The sequence below is a fragment of the Anomaloglossus baeobatrachus genome, chromosome 3 (assembly GCF_048569485.1).
Source record: "Anomaloglossus baeobatrachus isolate aAnoBae1 chromosome 3, aAnoBae1.hap1, whole genome shotgun sequence".
NCBI classification, from domain to species: domain Eukaryota; kingdom Metazoa; phylum Chordata; class Amphibia; order Anura; family Aromobatidae; genus Anomaloglossus; species Anomaloglossus baeobatrachus.
In genome coordinates this window covers 261,181,794-261,198,987 of record NC_134355.1, presented here as the reverse complement: position 1 = coordinate 261,198,987, position 17,194 = coordinate 261,181,794, and positions in this window count along the sequence as shown.

Below are 17,194 nucleotides of genomic sequence, written 5' to 3'. Positions count from 1 at the left end.
ATTGGGTTTCTCTGTTGGTGGGTAGTGCCGGAAATGAGCTGTATATAGATGTATATATTTCGGCTTGTTCAAAACGTATCTTATCTGGAGGAGTCATCGGTGTATGCCTGCTTGGCTCCAGAATTGTCGGCGGTTTATTATGTGTCGTTGGACAGAGGGTGGGATTTGGTAAAGGCGGTGAGCCGTGGAGCATTGATGGCAAAGGTGGATTTGGAGGCGGCATTTAGGTTGTTACTGGTCCACCCTGCTAGCTAGCAGTTCTGGTGCTGCGGTGGGGAGGGGAGTTATTATTATGCTGATCGGTGGGGGCTAATGGGTTTTGTCCCATTTTATGTTCCGTTGGGGGCGGTTATTTCTTTGTGGAGTGGTTTGTGCGTGGTGTGTCCCAGCTTACACCTCTTATTCATTATAGGTTGATTCTCTTTACATCGGGTTGGCGGGTTGATGATTCGTTGAGGTTGTTTGTTTCATTGCAGATGGTGGTGGATACTCTTTTGGGCCTGTTGGCGCAGGCGAAGACTGAGGGTCCAACGCCAGTGATACAGTTTGTGGGGGATAAAGTTTGATGTTATGGTCAGAGAGGTAGGATTCGAAGGTAATGGTGTGGTCCTATGGGCTGCGATAGAGGCAGTTAGGTCAGCTAAGACGGTGCGGTTTCAGGCGGTGCAGTCTTTGCAGGGGCGGTCGAACCACGGGTGCAGAGTTACGCCGCTGGGGGGCGTGTCTGCTGGACGGCTGGCGATGGCTGCGCCAAGGGTGCAGCCATCGGATCATTTGTGTGTGGTCACGAAGGAGATCAATGACGATCTGATGGTGTAGGAGGTTTTTTCTTATGGCGACTTAGTGGCCGCGGATTGTGGCTGGGTAAGGTGGTGTCTGATGGAACGTAGCTGCGGTACTCGGATGCAGCGGGTCCAGTTGGTTTTCTGGTTGGGCATTGTGGGGTAGCGCTTCCAATCGGTGGTAGTAGTCGGGTTGGGGAGGTTGGCAGTTTTTCCAAGAGGAAGGTGTGCTGTCATTCTGACTATCAGTTGGTGGAGAATTCGATTAATAGTTGGTTTGCTAATCCTGGGGCCAAGGGTGGCGTACTTGCGACAGTTGGTTTCGCAATTGTATGCGTTTAAAAAAAAAAAAAAAAAAAAATGGTATGCGTGGCGCAACCAGTACTGGGGTTCGCCAAGGGAATAGCAGCTGCTTTGTTTCCTTCCAGTTCTGCAGGTCTCGGGAGTTGAGGCCGCGTAACAGACGAGGTGGGCACGGTGTGTCCTGAGGGCTTGTGGAGTCTGGTGTGGCTGTGTTGGGGAGCGGCTCGGTGCCCAGTGACTGAGGTTATTTGGGGCTGATATCCAGAAGTGTGGGTGGCGCGGATAACGTTGTTTGGGACAATGTGTGAGGAAGGCCCGGTGGAGTATTTGGTGGGGGCGTTGGCAGTGGTGATTAACGGTTTTCAGGCTGCTAGGCCGGCGTCAGCAGTGGAGCAGAGGGTGGCGGCTGTGGCTGTCTTGTTGAGGATTAGATGTGGAGAGATGTTTTTTCGCAGGATCTTAGTGCGCGGCAGGCCTTGAAGGGTTTGGTCGTACGGGTGTGAGGCAGCGGGATACAAGGGTCCGTCTCCGTTGTTTTGTGGCAGCGTTTGGTGAGTGGTTTGTGGTGGCTATGTTCATCTGAGCACGAGCAGGTTTTGTTTCCCTTGTCCAAAACGGTTTGTGTTAGCCTTTTGGGAGGCTTTGAGATTGTGGGGTTGGTCAGCCCATCTACGGTTAGGAGCGGAGGTTGGATGTTGGAGGATGTGTCCGAGGTGGTGCAGTGGGTTGAGCGCCGGCTTTGTCGCTCACCGAATCAGATTAGGCGGGTGGTGAAGGTTGGTGTTGTTATACGCGGTCCCGGGTGCGGAATTTATGTTGTGAGGACGCCCAGGATCATTATTGTGTCGTGTTTGTTAAGGTACCATTTTGTGGCAGCGCTGCAGACTGGATTGCAGGTGGCGGGGGTGGGCGCCCGGAATACTACGGGTCGTCTTCCTTCTGGATTGGGCTTCCACGGAGGCCCCTCGGTGGTCTCAGAAAAGGGGTGGTGAGAAGTATTGGGAGGTGGGAGTCCTCTTGTTTCGGTGTTACGTTGGCCTCAGTTGTTATCGGGTTAAGGCCAATGGGGGCGTTTGAGTCTTTTGGGAGTGGAATGGGTTGGCGTAACAGGTTGGTGTTATCTGTGGGTTTATAACCTCTGGGTTTTGTGGTGAGGGTGTGCCTCATTTGGATATTTGGGCATTCGTTGGTTCTCGGGGCCTCGACGGTCTGAGGCTCGCCCAAATTTTGCCAGTGGGGTCTGGACGGGTCGATGGTACTGGTCCAGTGAGTGGGAGGCAGCGATTAGGTATCTCGAGAAGTTATTTATGAATGTTTTAAAAAAAAAAAAAAAAAAATTGTTGGTTTGTTGCATTGTGGAAGACATACCCGGGCTTAATCGTGGGGTAGTTTTTGATAGTGTGACCGGTTTGGAATGGCGTGTGGCTTGTGCGGTAGGCAGTATCAATCGAGCCTTTATTGGGGGGCGGCGCCTAAAGTTGGTGGCGCTGAACTGGTGGTTTTGGTGATGCGATGGGGGTGCATCTTAACGTTCTTGGTGCTGTTTGTGGACGCTGGGATTGCGTGGAGGTGTGGTACAAGCTTTTGGTGTGTGGCGGGTCCAGGCCACGTAAGGAGTCACGTGCCCTGTCCTGTGGCGGGGGGTAGGTCTGGTCCAGAGGCGGTTGAAGGCAATGGTAACTGGACAGAGAGACACCATCTTGGTATGGTGGCTCCAGGTTCCGGGATGTTGCAGGCACGGGGTTCTGCAAAGTTGGAGGGTTAATCCGTAGGTGATTAATACCTCATCTCTGGGTCGGTGTGTTGCGGCCAGGGATACTGGGGTGAGAAGTGGTTCCTGGACTGGGCCTACTCAGGGTTGTATATTTACTGCATTGGTTACTGTGTTACCTATTGTTATTTGTTGGGGTCGCCCGTTGGACGGCGCCCCCTTGTGTTAGTATGTAAATAATAGGTAATAAAGGCTGCTGTGGCCAATTTTAAACCAAGTCACATGCAGTTCGTGTATTATTTACAGATGGTATTGGTGGGTAACACACATACAGCACGACTGGAGAATCCTTCCTCAATGGTCAAGAAAGCCATGGAACCCATAGGGTGGAGGGGCGACATGACTAGAGGGAAGGGAAGGAGTGATGGGGTTAATGGAAACAGGAATGGTTTGTTTATAAGGCAGAATAAAAGGGATTGGTGGGTAGGAGGAGTTCCCTGGAGGAAGAGGTGGGACAGTTGAGGGGTGTAAGTAAAGGACTTTGACTTACCCCCTCTCTCTTGACTTCCGGATATGGAACGATCCCCGCCCACCCTCCCTTGTGTTTAATACCGAGGGGAATTTTGTCTGGGTTGTTTCTTTGTCACAGCAGCGGGGGGTAGGTCTGGTCCAGAGGCGGTTGAAGGCAATGGTAACTGGACAGAGAGACACCATCTTGGTATGGTGGCTCCAGGTTCCGGGATGTTGCAGGCACGGGGTTCTGCAAAGTTGGAGGGTTAATCCGTAGGTGATTAATACCTCATCTCTGGGTCGGTGTGTTGCGGCCAGGGATACTGGGGTGAGAAGTGGTTCCTGGACTGGGCCTACTCAGGGTTGTATATTTACTGCATTGGTTACTGTGTTACCTATTGTTATTTGTTGGGGTCGCCCGTTGGACGGCGCCCCCTTGTGTTAGTATGTAAATAATAGGTAATAAAGGCTGCTGTGGCCAATTTTAAACCAAGTCACATGCAGTTCGTGTATTATTTACAGATGGTATTGGTGGGTAACACACATACAGCACGACTGGAGAATCCTTCCTCAATGGTCATGTGTATAATGAGGCTGTGCAACAGCTGTGTGTATGATGAGGTTCTACAGCAGCTGTGGTGTGTATGATGAGGTTCTGCTGAAACTAAGGTGAGTATTATGAGGTTCTGCAGCAGCTGAGATGTGTCATATGACTTTTTCAGCCACTGAGATGTGTCTTATGAGGATCTGCAGCAGCTAAGGTGTGTATGAGGATATTCTGTAGCAGCTGTGTTGTGTATGATGAGTTTCTGCAGCAGCTGAGGTGTGTATAATGAGATTCTGCAGCAGCTGTGTGTATGATGGGGTTCTACAGTTATGGCCAAAAGTTTTGAGAATGACACCAAAATGATTTTTTCACATGATCTGTTGCCCTCTGGTTTTTAATTGTGTTTGTCTGATGTTTACATCACATACAGAAATATAATTGCAATCATATTATGAGTACCAAAAGGTTATATTGACAGTTAGAATGAGTTAATGCAGCAAGTCAATATTTGCAGTGTTGACCCTTCTTCTTCAGGACCTCTGCAATTCTCCTTGGCATGCTCTCAATCAACTTCTGGACCAAATCCTGACTGATAGCTGTCCATTCTTGCATAAGCAATGCTTGCATTTTGCCAGAATTTGATGGTTTTTGTTTGCCCACCCGTCTCTTGATGATTGCCCACAAGTTCTCAATGGGATTAAGATCTGGGGAGTTTCCAGGCCATAGACCCAAAATCTCTATGTTTTGTTCCATGAGCCATTTAGTGATCACCTTTGCTTTATGGCAAGGTGCTCCATCATGCTGGAAAAGGCATTGTTGGGCACCAAACTGCTCTTGGACAGTTGGGAGAAGTTGCTCTTGGAGGACATTCTGGTACCATTCTTTATTCATGGCTGTGTTTTTAGGCAAGACTGTGAGTGAGCCGATTCCTTTGGCTGAGAAGCAACCCCACACATGAATCGTTTCAGGATGCTTAACAGTTAGCATGAGACAAGACTGGTGGTAGCGCTCACCTCTTCTTCGCCTAATAAGCTGTTTTCCAGGTGTCCCAAACAATCGAAAAGGGGATTTATCTGAGAAAATGACTTTACCCCAGTCCTCAGCAGTCCACTCCCTGTACCTTTTGCAGAATATCAGTCGGTCCCTGATGTTTTTTCTGGAGAGAAGTGGCTTCTTTGCTGCCCTCCTTGAAACCAGGCCTTGCTCAAAGAGTCTCCGCCTCACAGTGTGTGCAGAAGCACTCACACCAGCCTGCTGCCATTGCTGTGCTAGCTCGGCACTGCTGGTAGTCTGATCCCGCAGCTGAACAGTTTTAAGATACGGTCCTGGCGTTTGCTGGTCCTTCTTGGGCGCCCTGGAGCCTTTTTGGCAACAATGGAAGCTCTCTCCTTGAAGTTCTTGATGATGCGATAGATTGTTGACTGAGGTGCAATCTTTGTAGCTGCGATACTCTTCCCTGTTAGGCCATTTTTGTGCAGAGCAATGATGGCTGCACGTGTTTCTTTAGAGATAACCATGGTTAACTGAAGAGAAACAATGATACCAAGCACCAGCCTCCTTTTAAAGTGTCCAGTGGTATCAGTCTTACTTAATCATGACTGATTGATCGCCAGCCCTGTCCTCATCAACACCCACACCTGTGTTAATGGAACAATTACAAAAACAATGTTAGCTGCTCCTTTTAAGGCAGGAATGCAATGCTGTTGAAATGTGTTTTGGGGGTTAAAGTTCATTTTCTTAGCCAATTTTGACTTTGCAAGTAATTGCTGTTAAGCTGATCACTCTTTATGACATTCTGGAGTATATGCAAATTGCCATTAGAAAAACGTAAGCAGTAGACTTTGTAAAAATTAATATTTGTAGCATTCTCAAAACTTTTGGCCATGACTGTACAGCAGCTGTGGTGTGTATGAGGATGTTCTGTAGCAGCTGTGTTTTGTATGATGAGATTTTGCAGCAGCTGAGATGTGCATTATGACTTTTTCAGCCACTGAGATGTGTCTTATGAGGTTCTGCAGCAGATAGGGTGTGCATGAGGATGTTCTGTTGCAGCGGTGTTGTGTATGATGAGTTTCTGCAGCAGCTGAGGTGTGTATTATTATGAGGTTCTGCAGCAGCTTAGGTGTGTATTATGAGGTTCTGCAGCAGCTGAGTTGTGTATTATAAAATTCTGCAGCAACCGAGGTACATATTTAAGGTCATGTACCAACTGGGTTGTGTAGGATAAGGTTCTGGAGCAGCTGAGCTGTGTATTATACAGTGCTGCAGCAGCTGGATTGAGTATTATGGGGTTCTGCAGCCTCTGAGGTGAGTATTATGAGGTTCTGCAGCAGCTGAGATGTGTAATATGACGCTTTTTAGTTGCTGAGGTGTGTCTTATGAGGTTCTGCAGCAGCTAAGGTGTGTATGATGATGGTCTGTAGCAGCTGTGTTGTGTATGATGAGGTTCTACAGCAGCTGTGGTGTGTATTTTGAGCTTCTGCAGCAGCTGAGATGTATATTGAGTTTCTGCAGCAGCTGAGGTGTGTATTATGAGGTTCTGCTGCAAATTAGGTGTATATTATGAGGTTTTGCAGCAGCTGAGGTGTGTATTATGAGGTTCTGCAGCAGCTGAGGTATGTATTATCAGCCTCTGCAGCAGCTGAGTTGTGTATTATAAAATTCTGCAGCAGCCGAGGTACATATTTAAGGTCATGCACCAGCTGGGTTGTGTAGGATGAGGATCTGCAGTAGCTGAGCTGTGTATTATACAGTTATACAGCAGCTGGGTTGAGTATTATGAAGTTCTGCAGCAGCTGAATTGTGTATTATAAAATTATGCAGTAGCCGAGATACATATTTAAGATCATGCACCAGCTGGGTTGTGTAGGGTGATGTTCTGCAGCAGTTGAGCTGTGTATTATACAGTGCAGCAGCAGCTGGGTTGAGTATTATCAGGTTCTGCAGCAGCTGAGTTGTGTATTATAAAATTCTGCAGCAGCCGAGGTAAATATTTAAGGTCATACACACAGCGCTATACAGAATAGGGATAGAAGTTTCTTTCAGCCCTTGTAAGGGCTAATAACAGCAGGCTCAGAGCCATAGGTGACAGTCAGGTCTGTGGAAAGAGGTTTTAACAGCTACAGATAAGAGCGTCTGTGTGCTAAGGTTAGGGAGTTCCTTGCTGCATTTCACCATTAGGAGGGATAGAAAGTGAGGCTTCCTTTCCTCTACACTGACCCACAACCCGTCCACTGTACCCTCCTGCCCTTTGCACACTCAAGCTCATTGTTACTAAGCCATTATACTAGCAAACACTGAGAAAACTTAGTGGCATCCTAAAAGTGGCTATTGGACTTCCATTAGTGTCCCACTATTGCCAAGCTATTTCTAGCACCTCTGCATTACACCCTCCTGCTCTGTTTTTAATAAGCTATAATAGCAAAAAATGCTGCCAGTTAGTGGCATCCAAAAAGTGGCTGTTGTACTCCATTTGTGCCCCACTGGTGCCAAGCTATTTCTAGCACCTCTGCATGACACCCTCATGCACATTTTGCTATGCTATTTTTATAGCAAACTCAGGGAACTCCTTGCTGCATTTCATCATTAGGAGGGATAGAAAGTGAGGCTTCCTTTACTGTCCTGGTACACACAGAACACGGCCACTGTACCCTCCTGCCCACTTTTTCCACGCTATTTAATTTGCCCAAAGAGCTGACTCTTTTTCTGCCATCCTAAAATTGTCTGGAATACTAAGTTATTGTTCCTTTGCTGCCAAGCAAGGTGCAACACATGTGCATTCTACACTCCTTTCCATTTGTGGAACGCAATAATTAACTGCAGGTAGTCCAGCCAATCTTTCACGAAGGTGCAGGTGTGGATATAATGTTTCCTTCATCCAATGGTGGTTCTCTCAATGTCTGACAGCTCAACAATACCATCTGTTTGCACTTAAAAAACAAGTGACGACCTGCCAATCACACTCCCGCTTACGGGTAACGGGATGGAAGTTCAGTGTGAAAAAGCATGTGTGACTGCTGTCCCCACAGTCACAGAGGAGGAAGAGCACGCAGATGCACGTGATGGGGCAGGCGATGGTTGCACAGCCCCGCTAGGCCGCATTGTAGCACAGTGAAATTCCCTTTGCGACTTATGCTTCATTTTAACTCTTGTATTTGGTGGGATCCACAGTATGCAGCAAAACCAAGCAACATGAAAAGTACTGTTTGCAGTTGGGTTCATAAATGATTGTTTCACTTTCCCAAAACAAACAATAAGAACCATGCATTAAATTGAAATAATAGAACAATCTATTCAGTTGCCTACTGCTTGCTAAGCCCTCTTCGTAGCAGCAGTAATTGTGTGTGTGTGTGTGTGTGTGTGTGTGTGTGTGTGTGCGAAGACAACTTACTAGTGGCGAATCACAAGAGCTTCCCAGTTATCTACCTAAACATAGACAAAACACATCACCCACCCTGAATACCCTTGTTAGCTGAAGCCTCACAGATAAGGCAGATGATAACAGTGTGAATGCAAACCACACAGCTCTGCAACACAGTCATGTAAATCTTGAAAAGCAACATTCAATGCAAACATGTGTCGCTGTCCCTCTGTGATTTAAACTGTATGTGACAATTTGACAGTGCAGAGGCAGCAAGTGTGATTGTTTTATTATGAAAACACATATCTGTTCTGGGTAGGACGACTATATATACAAAGTGTTGCGTGCACGCATTACTGTCTGGGCACAGCCTACCGTACCCAGGTCTTGTGATGTCCAGTTGCCATAAATACAGACTTTACGCTCCTATCATGGTTTACAGTATAGACAGCACCGGAAGAATGTTGGTCTGTGGCACAGGATGCTGCTCACTGGTGTTACGGTACTCCTCACCAAACTCCAAAATGACTCCCCTCACAATTGAACGAAGTATTTCCGCGTTTGCTCCTTCCTGTGTGCCGATTTACCCCAGTCGCAGCCTAATTCCAGTGTTTCGCCAACTGAGTATGCTCTGCCTGACTGTGTCATTCCTGAGGCAAAGTCTTAATTTTGGGCTACAGCGCATGCTCGTTTGGACTCTGCATGAGTCATTCTGCGACCTGCGGCTCAACACACTTACACAGGGCCCTGGGGCTTGACTCACTCTCGGGAGGCCACTAAAACATCAGCCCCAGGTGTCCCCTTACACTGCAGTTTCGGTCCCCACTGACCTCAAGACCTCAAGAGTGGCGTCACGAAAATACATATAAAGAAGCAACCTAAGTGTGACCAGACTCTTCCTCCACATGGAGTCCCTGAAGGTAATGCACCAACACAACACCTGTGGGGCTTCACACTGACTGAGAAGAGCCTCTTTGCACAGGTACTTGCACTCTGTGCTGGGTCTAAGTCCTGTGTTGTGCCTAGACAGCATGCTGAAGCGGATAGTCTTTTTTTCAGAAACTGTATTTCATGCTACTGAGCATGCTCAGGCACTTCCTGCATCAGAGGCTAGGTCGGGTAAATGAAGTCTTTGGCCCTGCCCCTGATGTGGGGGGCCCATATAGACCACAGGGCATCAGGTGTCCTGACAATTTGGCCAGGCCACTCCCAACAGGCTTGCAGAGGCCCGAGCCTATGATTTGTCACCTCATTGTTATTGGTCAGACGATAACTGTTGAGGTGTTTTGGTTGTGGCAGCCATGAGGTCATCATTCAAGTGGCGGTTCAAAATAGGACGCTAGTTATGCCACTCATGACGTATCACTCTGCTTTTCTCTCCAGGAGGTGCATTGTGGTCCACCCTGGTTTAGGGCGGACCCAGGTTATAAAAGGGGCTGGAGCCAACAAGAAGGTGCCCAGTCTTCTATTATGCTCCAAAAGAGCACACCTCCATGTATTGAACCCATTGCGGCTTTAGGCCAGAGGTAGGCAGGGATAGGTCATCGATGCAGGCCGCCACCACAGTTGGTAACGCAGAACGTTTAAGAACAGCTTCTGTCCTACCAGTCCTGCTAATGCAGCCCAGTGGCATAAACAGGCCTGCTGCTGCTGATGCGCCTGCTGTCCACAGGTGTGTCCCCTACGCACACGGACAGCGTAACCAATGGCCCCTGTGTTAACAGGGAGTTCCGGGGCTGGGTGGTCGTGTGGACCCTGTCACGCTAACAGGGCTCCCAGTCTCCAGATCAGAGTGGCGTCTAACTCGGTTCAGGCTACTATTTGTTTGAGAGTCAACCTGCTCTATATCCTCCACCTAACCTTCCAGTTGCCAACCTCTCCTTTTCCATCTGTGAGCACGGTGGACACCGAATGGCGATTGGGATATCTACCTTTCTCTTTCTTTTCTTCTTAATATTTTTTATATAGCGGTAACATAGTATATACCACCTTATCCAAATCTGCCAGTTCCACCATATCAGATGTTTCTTCAGGAAATGTTAATGTTGCTTAACCAACAAACCCACGGACACAAACTTTTTTACCCTTTCCAACACACCTGTTCCCCTTTCCACCAGCATCTGTCCTTTTTCAACTCAGTTTGTATATGACCAAAAATGTAACTCTGCAGAGACACCGTACTCAACGCCGTCTCAGCACAGCAGCCAGCTCTCGGTCCCTCAGATGTGGACAAGTAAGACCATTTCCTCCTATCGATGAAAAAGCGTTGAGATTCACTCTGTGCACCACTGGTGTTTAGTGGAAAAGCAGATGTAAGATTGCGTAACACCTTCTGCTGATACTCCTGTATACGTGCGTCCCTTTCTATGGCAGGAGTTATTTCGCAAAATTTTGTGTTGTACCGGGGATCTAACAGTGTGGCAACCCAGTAGTCAGCATGACTTCGAATTCATACAATCCGAGGGTCATGTTGTAGGTAGTGCAGCAAGAAGGCGCTCATGTGTCTTGAGCATCCAGGAGGACCAAGTCCTTGGTGTGTTGGTGGCGGAGAGGTGAGAATCGTGCCTCCTTCCTCTGCCCTCTCCCCACAACCTCGCACAACCGCAATGTGAGCAAGCTCTCACTAATCTGCTGAGTCTTCCATGCCCATCGCCAGTTTGTCCTCCATTTTTTCCTGGGCTCCTGCACCATCCTCAACTGTTTTGCTGATACTATGCGCCCTTGATAATCCCTCTCCCCCACCGTACCATGACTGCCGCCAAGGTGCCGCTGACCATCTGGACCTTGTAGATCTTGTTATCCCTTCCACATATGACTCCTCCAGTACTTCCTCCCTTCCTCTTGGACCAATGGCGCGGGCGGAGGAGGGGACGCTGCGCTCACCCACTGCTCGGGTCCGGCTGCTGCTGCTGTTGCTCGGTCGGTGGCTCGAGCAGTGGGCCGGATCCCGGGGACTTGAGCGGCGCTCCTCGCCCGTGAGTGAAAGGGGGGGTTGTTTGGTTTAGGGATATTGTCCGTGACGCCACCCACGGTTGTGGTGAGGTTGTGACACCACCGCTGCTCTGGACGGGGATCCCGGGAGAGGTGACAGGGAGCAGCTTGTATGTTGTTTCTCCCCTCCGTGGGTAGGGGGTTGGTTGTCCCGGGGCCCGGTGAGTGTTAGGGATGGCAGGCAAATTACAGGGCCTGGTGAGGTGCAGGGTCGCGGGGGCAGCGCGGTGCCGCACGGCACGGTGGTACATCACAGCCAATTATGAATGAAAAGTCTCCGGTTAAACAAACGGCTGGATGGACGGGTCCCACAGACGGCTGCGGTAGCTCTCCCGGTAGGTTGGTGGTGACTGCCTTTCCCTGCACCTGTGTTGTGTTCCCGGTTCCAATGGCTTCCCACCGGTAACCCACTCCCCAGCTTGGATGGATGCTGAGGGAGCCCCTTTTGCCTGCAGGCTCTGGCCCTGGGAACTGTAGCCTTGGCGGTGACTGTATTTCCCTTCACGGTTTGAGCGGTTGCCTTCATTCGGGTCTTGACTGCTGGGAAATTCCGGGGGTTCCCTTCGCTAACGGATTTGACCGGTTTTACGGCGACTCCTAGCCTGGTCGGGGTCCGTAGGCCCTGCCGAATGGTGCTGGCTTCTCTTCGCTCCCCGATCCAGTACTGGTGGGCCACCGCCCATCCCCGGTCCTTACGGTTCACTTCAATCAGCCTCTCCTGCAGACTGTCACCACCGTCTGCCAACCTTGCTGTATGTGCCCGGGCCACGCACTTGGACACGGTCAGTCTCCTCTACTACCACTTCACTCTCCTAAACTCATCTCTATCTGACTTACTTTTTCCTGCCTCCAGGACTGTGAACTCCTCGGTGGGCGGGTCCAACCGCCTGGCCCACCCCCTGGTGTGGACATCAGCCCCTGGAACAAGGCAACAAGGATTTGTGTTTGACCTAGATGTGCCTAGCCGGGGTGTGGGGTGTGTTGTTGCAGTACCTGTGACGTACTGGCTTGTCCAGGGCACCACACCAACATCTGACTCCGAATAATGCTTACAGTGTGCTCCATCATGTAGATGACCAAAATTGTCACGCTGAGAATGTCATCGCCAGTGTTAAACATCTGCGTCGACATTTGTAAACTGTGTAGAACGGTGCATATGTCCTTGATCTGACACCACTCCAGCAGCGTGATCTGCACCACCTCTGGATCAAGTTAGCCCAGGGTATACATCATAGCGTATTTCAGCTGGGCTCTGCGGTGCTGCCACAGACGCTGCAACATGTGCAGATTCAAATTCCTGCGTGTTGGAACATCGCATTTCAGACGTTTAACCGCCAGACCTTAAGACTTCAGGAGCGATGAAAGTTGTTTTGAGCTACTGGGTTCGAACGATGGAAGTGAGCACATAGGGAGCGTGCCCGCTGTACAAGGCCATGTAGGCCGGGATGTTGTTTTAAACATTTCTGGAGAATCAGATTAAACACGTGAGCCATACAAGTCATGTGTGTCACATTGGCCTGACGAAGGCACGCTGCCATGTTTGCATCAGTGCCGCACACTGCGGTTAAGTCACCACCGTAGTCCGCTACGTCAATTTGTACTCCTGTCGCAAGGTGACAACGTGTTCCTTTCATGCATAGTGCTGAGGATGGGAGAGGAGTTGACCCCAGCGGCGCAGGTGGACGTAGGTTATGGTCACCCACTGGGCTGCGTTACCTTGACATATACTGAACCAATGGCTGAATGCAGGTGGTGGTTATCTCACAGATGAAGTACCATCATTCAGCTACAACCAATGGGAAGACACAACACCCTTTTTTAGGCCCCTCCTGTCTGAAGACCACTGCCAAACAAAGCTATGAACCTCTGGTTACTGTTACCCCCAGTTTAGTTTTATGAGTTTGTGTGCTTGTTACCTGACTACTTTTCCTGCTTGCTGTTTATGTACCTCGTTGGCCGATTTGCATTTAACCTCTGCTTGTTTTCTGATTAAGTCCTGTCCCTCCTATTCTGTTCCTCTTCCTCAATTAATGTTTTGACCCTGCATGACTACTATTCTCTGGAACTGCAGCCTTCCACAGGTATTGATCAACTTGGGCCCTGTGTCATTCAAAATCACTGTATAGGGGTTAAAGGGTTTCAGAGTTCTGGGGGTCCAGCTTGGTGAGTGGGTTCCCTCTAGCCTATCCTTTACAGCCCGTCTGAGTGTGTCGATCCAGGCAGGCGTTACACCGTGCCCTCGACAGGACATGTAGGCCGGGATAGTGTTTTAAAACTTGCTGGAGATTCGGATTCAACACGTGAGCCATACAAGGCACGTGTGTCACATTGCCCTGAAGAAGGGCCGCAGACTGTTTAGCATCATTGTCGCACCCGGCATTCCCTGGCTGCTGGTTGAGCGGAGACAACCATTGATGAAACTCAGTCTCACTCTACAGAGCTAACCATCCACAACTCCTCAGCGGTGTCTCACATGTCCCCTACATTTCAAAGTAAACATTTGATCGCCTGATGGCCTTGAGCTCTGCTGCCAGCATAGTAAGGAGGTGTGTGGGATTCTTTGGGCGCAGTTACAAGGAAGGGTGGCCTCACCACACAGGGTTTGGGCTGAGGTGCATGAACAACACGAGGTTGATGAGGCAGAAGCAGTGGAGGAACTTGTACATACAGAGGAAGGATTGAAACACACAACTTGTGAGGACGGAAAGACTTGTACAGCAGACACTTCTCCATCTATCACCATAGTTACCCAGTGCCCAGTCAGTGACATGTAACGCCCCTGTCCATGCTTACTGTTCCAAGTATCTGTGGTGAAATGCACCCTGTCACACACAGAGTTTCTCAAGGAAGCGGTGATGTTGTGTGCGACCTGCTGTGTTAACGCGGGCACCCCTTTCTTGGAGAAGGAGTGGCAAATGGCAAATTCTTCCAGGATCAGGATTTTTTGAGGTATGTGTGGCACCTCTGATGGTCTGTAAGGTTGTCCTCCTTACTATATTGATGGCCCCTGTTTTGGGGCGCTGGTGTTCACACACCATGTATATATATGTGTACATTTTTTTCAAAGGGATACTGGTTCCTGTGGACATTTTTACTATTACACATGTGAATGAGCCTGCACTGCGGGATGTGTCCTCAGATGTGCTGACATCTACCTAGACCAGACCTCAGTTGCACATATGGCTGTGCTTGGACTTCTGGATAGCTCTCAGTTGTGTTGAGGGATATATATATACCCTGGGTCTCCTCTATCAGGTATATATGTCTTCTTAGATGTGTGGGCCTTTTTATGTCCTGGAGGGATGGAGCTACAGATACTTTGTTCGTATATATATATGTGTTTATATATTTTGTATTGTTTATTAGATGCATTGCCCTGGTCTAATCCCTGGAGGAAGAATTTATTAACAGTAAAATTCCTTGGTATTTATCCATTATTACTGGTCAGTACTGTCCTTTGTTCTCTATCCATACTTTGATATAATTACGGACCTCTAGAGTTGGTAACAGTATGTTTATTTTATATGTTCTAGGTTGTAGCTGTGATTTAAATGTCAAGGATCTATGCTGCCATACCCCTGATGAGCCCTATTGACTTGATAAGAGGGCGAAATGCGTAGGGTGCATCCTGGACAAATGCAACAACAGTTTTTTATGAATCTCTTTTCCTCTTGACTGTTAGTCGACTGAGAACCTCCCCCATAATTTATGACATCTATTGACAGAAATTTACTATCTTGACTAAACTAATGTCACATACTGTCCTTATGGGTCTGTTTTTGGGTGTTTCACCTTACCCACTTCTAAATTAGGACACATGGTATTCTCCTAGTGTGAGTGGAGGGCTGTTATAGGACTCAAGCCGACGAGGAACGGGGGCGTCAGTAAACTTTAGGACGCCGACCCCTGTATGACAGGAAGGGTGAGGAGTAGAGTGTATTGATTCCCACCTTTCTTTTCATTACTTATTTTAATATGTGTACCTTGTTTGTGGCATATATGTGAATAAAAATGGTTTTTTAGGTAATTTAGTCTTTTTTGGTTCATAGTTACCCAGTGCCCAGTCAGCGACATGTAACGCCCCAGTCCATGCTTACTGTTCCAAGTATCTGTGGTGAAATACACCCTGTCACACACAGAGTTTCTCAAGGAAGCGGTGATGTTGTGTGCGACCTGCTGTGTTAACGCGGGCACCCCTTTCTTGGAGAAGGAGTGGCAAATGGCCATCGGCTCTTGGGGCACTGCAATGGGCATAAGGTCTCGAAAATCCTCAATGACAAAAGGGTGTAAAGGCAGCCTTTCTGTAGCCAACAAGTTTGAGATGCTGAAACTAAACCTCTTAGGCATGTCATGCACTTCGAAAATCATGCAAAAAACACAGCGAGGGGACTCCAACCACAGTCTCCCTTGTTGCCACTAATTGGGCCACACACACCCCACTTGACTGTCATCAGTTGACCCCCCTTTTCAAAATGAAAAATATGCTTTTCATGAAGCACTCTCAAAAATACGCGTGCCTTTCGCCCCCTAGATGACCCAGGGGAAGAAAAGTCCTCTGAGAGTCATGACTTGTTCATTTTGGTTCTTTTAGAAACACCGCGAGGGGACTCCAACCACAGTCTCCCTCGTTGCCACTAATTGGGCCACACACACCCCACTTGACTGGCATCAGTTGACCCCCCTTTTCAAAATGAAAAAGATGCTTTTCATGAAGCACTCTCAAAAATACGCGTGCCTTTCGCCTCCCCTGGATGACCCAGGGGAAGAAAAGTCCTCTGAGAGCCATGTCCACATTGTCAGTGGACAGACGCTTGTGCTTATCTGTCACCAAACCTCAGCAGCACTGAAGACAGGTTCCGAGAGAACGTTGGCTGCAGGACACGACAAGATCCCCAAGGCGTACGTGGCGAGCTCAGGCAATTTATCCAGATTGGAAGCCTAAAATGAGCAAGGCTCAAGTTGCACAGTAATGGCATCGATGTTCCCTTGCATATACTCATATCTGTGTCGCCTCCTCTTTTTCCTCGTAACGCTGTTTTGTTTTCGCATGAGAATTTGTTCTTGTCCCTTTCCCATGTGTTTGTGTTGTGTTGTTTGTCACCTTTTGGACACCTTTGAGGGTGTTTTCTAGGTGTTTTTATGTGTTTGTGATTGCCTCCCATTGTTTTCTATGGGTTCGAGTGGTTTGCCGAACCGAACTCGAACGAGACCTCCGTTCGGCGAACCGAACTCGAGCCGAACCACGACCGGTTCGCTCATCTCTAATTATGAGGTTCCGCAGCAGTTGAGAAGTGTGTTATGACGTTTTTCAGCTGCTGAGGTGTGTCTTATGAGGTTCTGCTGCATCTAAGGTGTGTAAGAGGATGTTTGTAGCAGCTGTGTTGAGTATGATGAGCTTCTGCAGCAGCTCAGTTGTGTGTTATAAAATTCTGCTGTAGCCGAGGTACATATTTAAGGTCTTGCACCAGCTGGGTTGTGTAGGATGAGGTTCTGCAGCAGCTGAGCTGTGTATTATGCTGTGCTGCAGCAGCTGGGTGGAGTATTATTGGGCTCTGCAGCCTCTGAGGTGTATATTATGAGGCTCTGCAGCAGCTAAACTGTGTTTTATAACGTGCTGCAGCAGCTGGGTTGAGAATTCTGGGGTTCTGCAGCCTCTAAGGTGAGTATTGTGAGGTTCTGCAGCAGCTGAGATGTGTATTATGTCGTTTTCTTTTAGCCGCTGAAGTGTCTTATGAGGTTCTGCAGCAGCTGTGTTGTGTATGATGACGTTCTGCAGCAGCTGAGGTGTGGATTTTGAGTTTCTGCAGTAGATTAGGTTTGTGATTAGGTTCTACAGCACCCGAGGTGTGTATTATGAGGTTCTGCAGCAGCTGAGTTGTGTAGTATAAAATTCTGCAACAGCCGAGGTACGTATTAAAGGTCATGCAGCAGCTGCGTTGTGTAGGATGAGGTTCTGGAGCAGCTGAGCTGTGTATTATACAGTGCTGCAG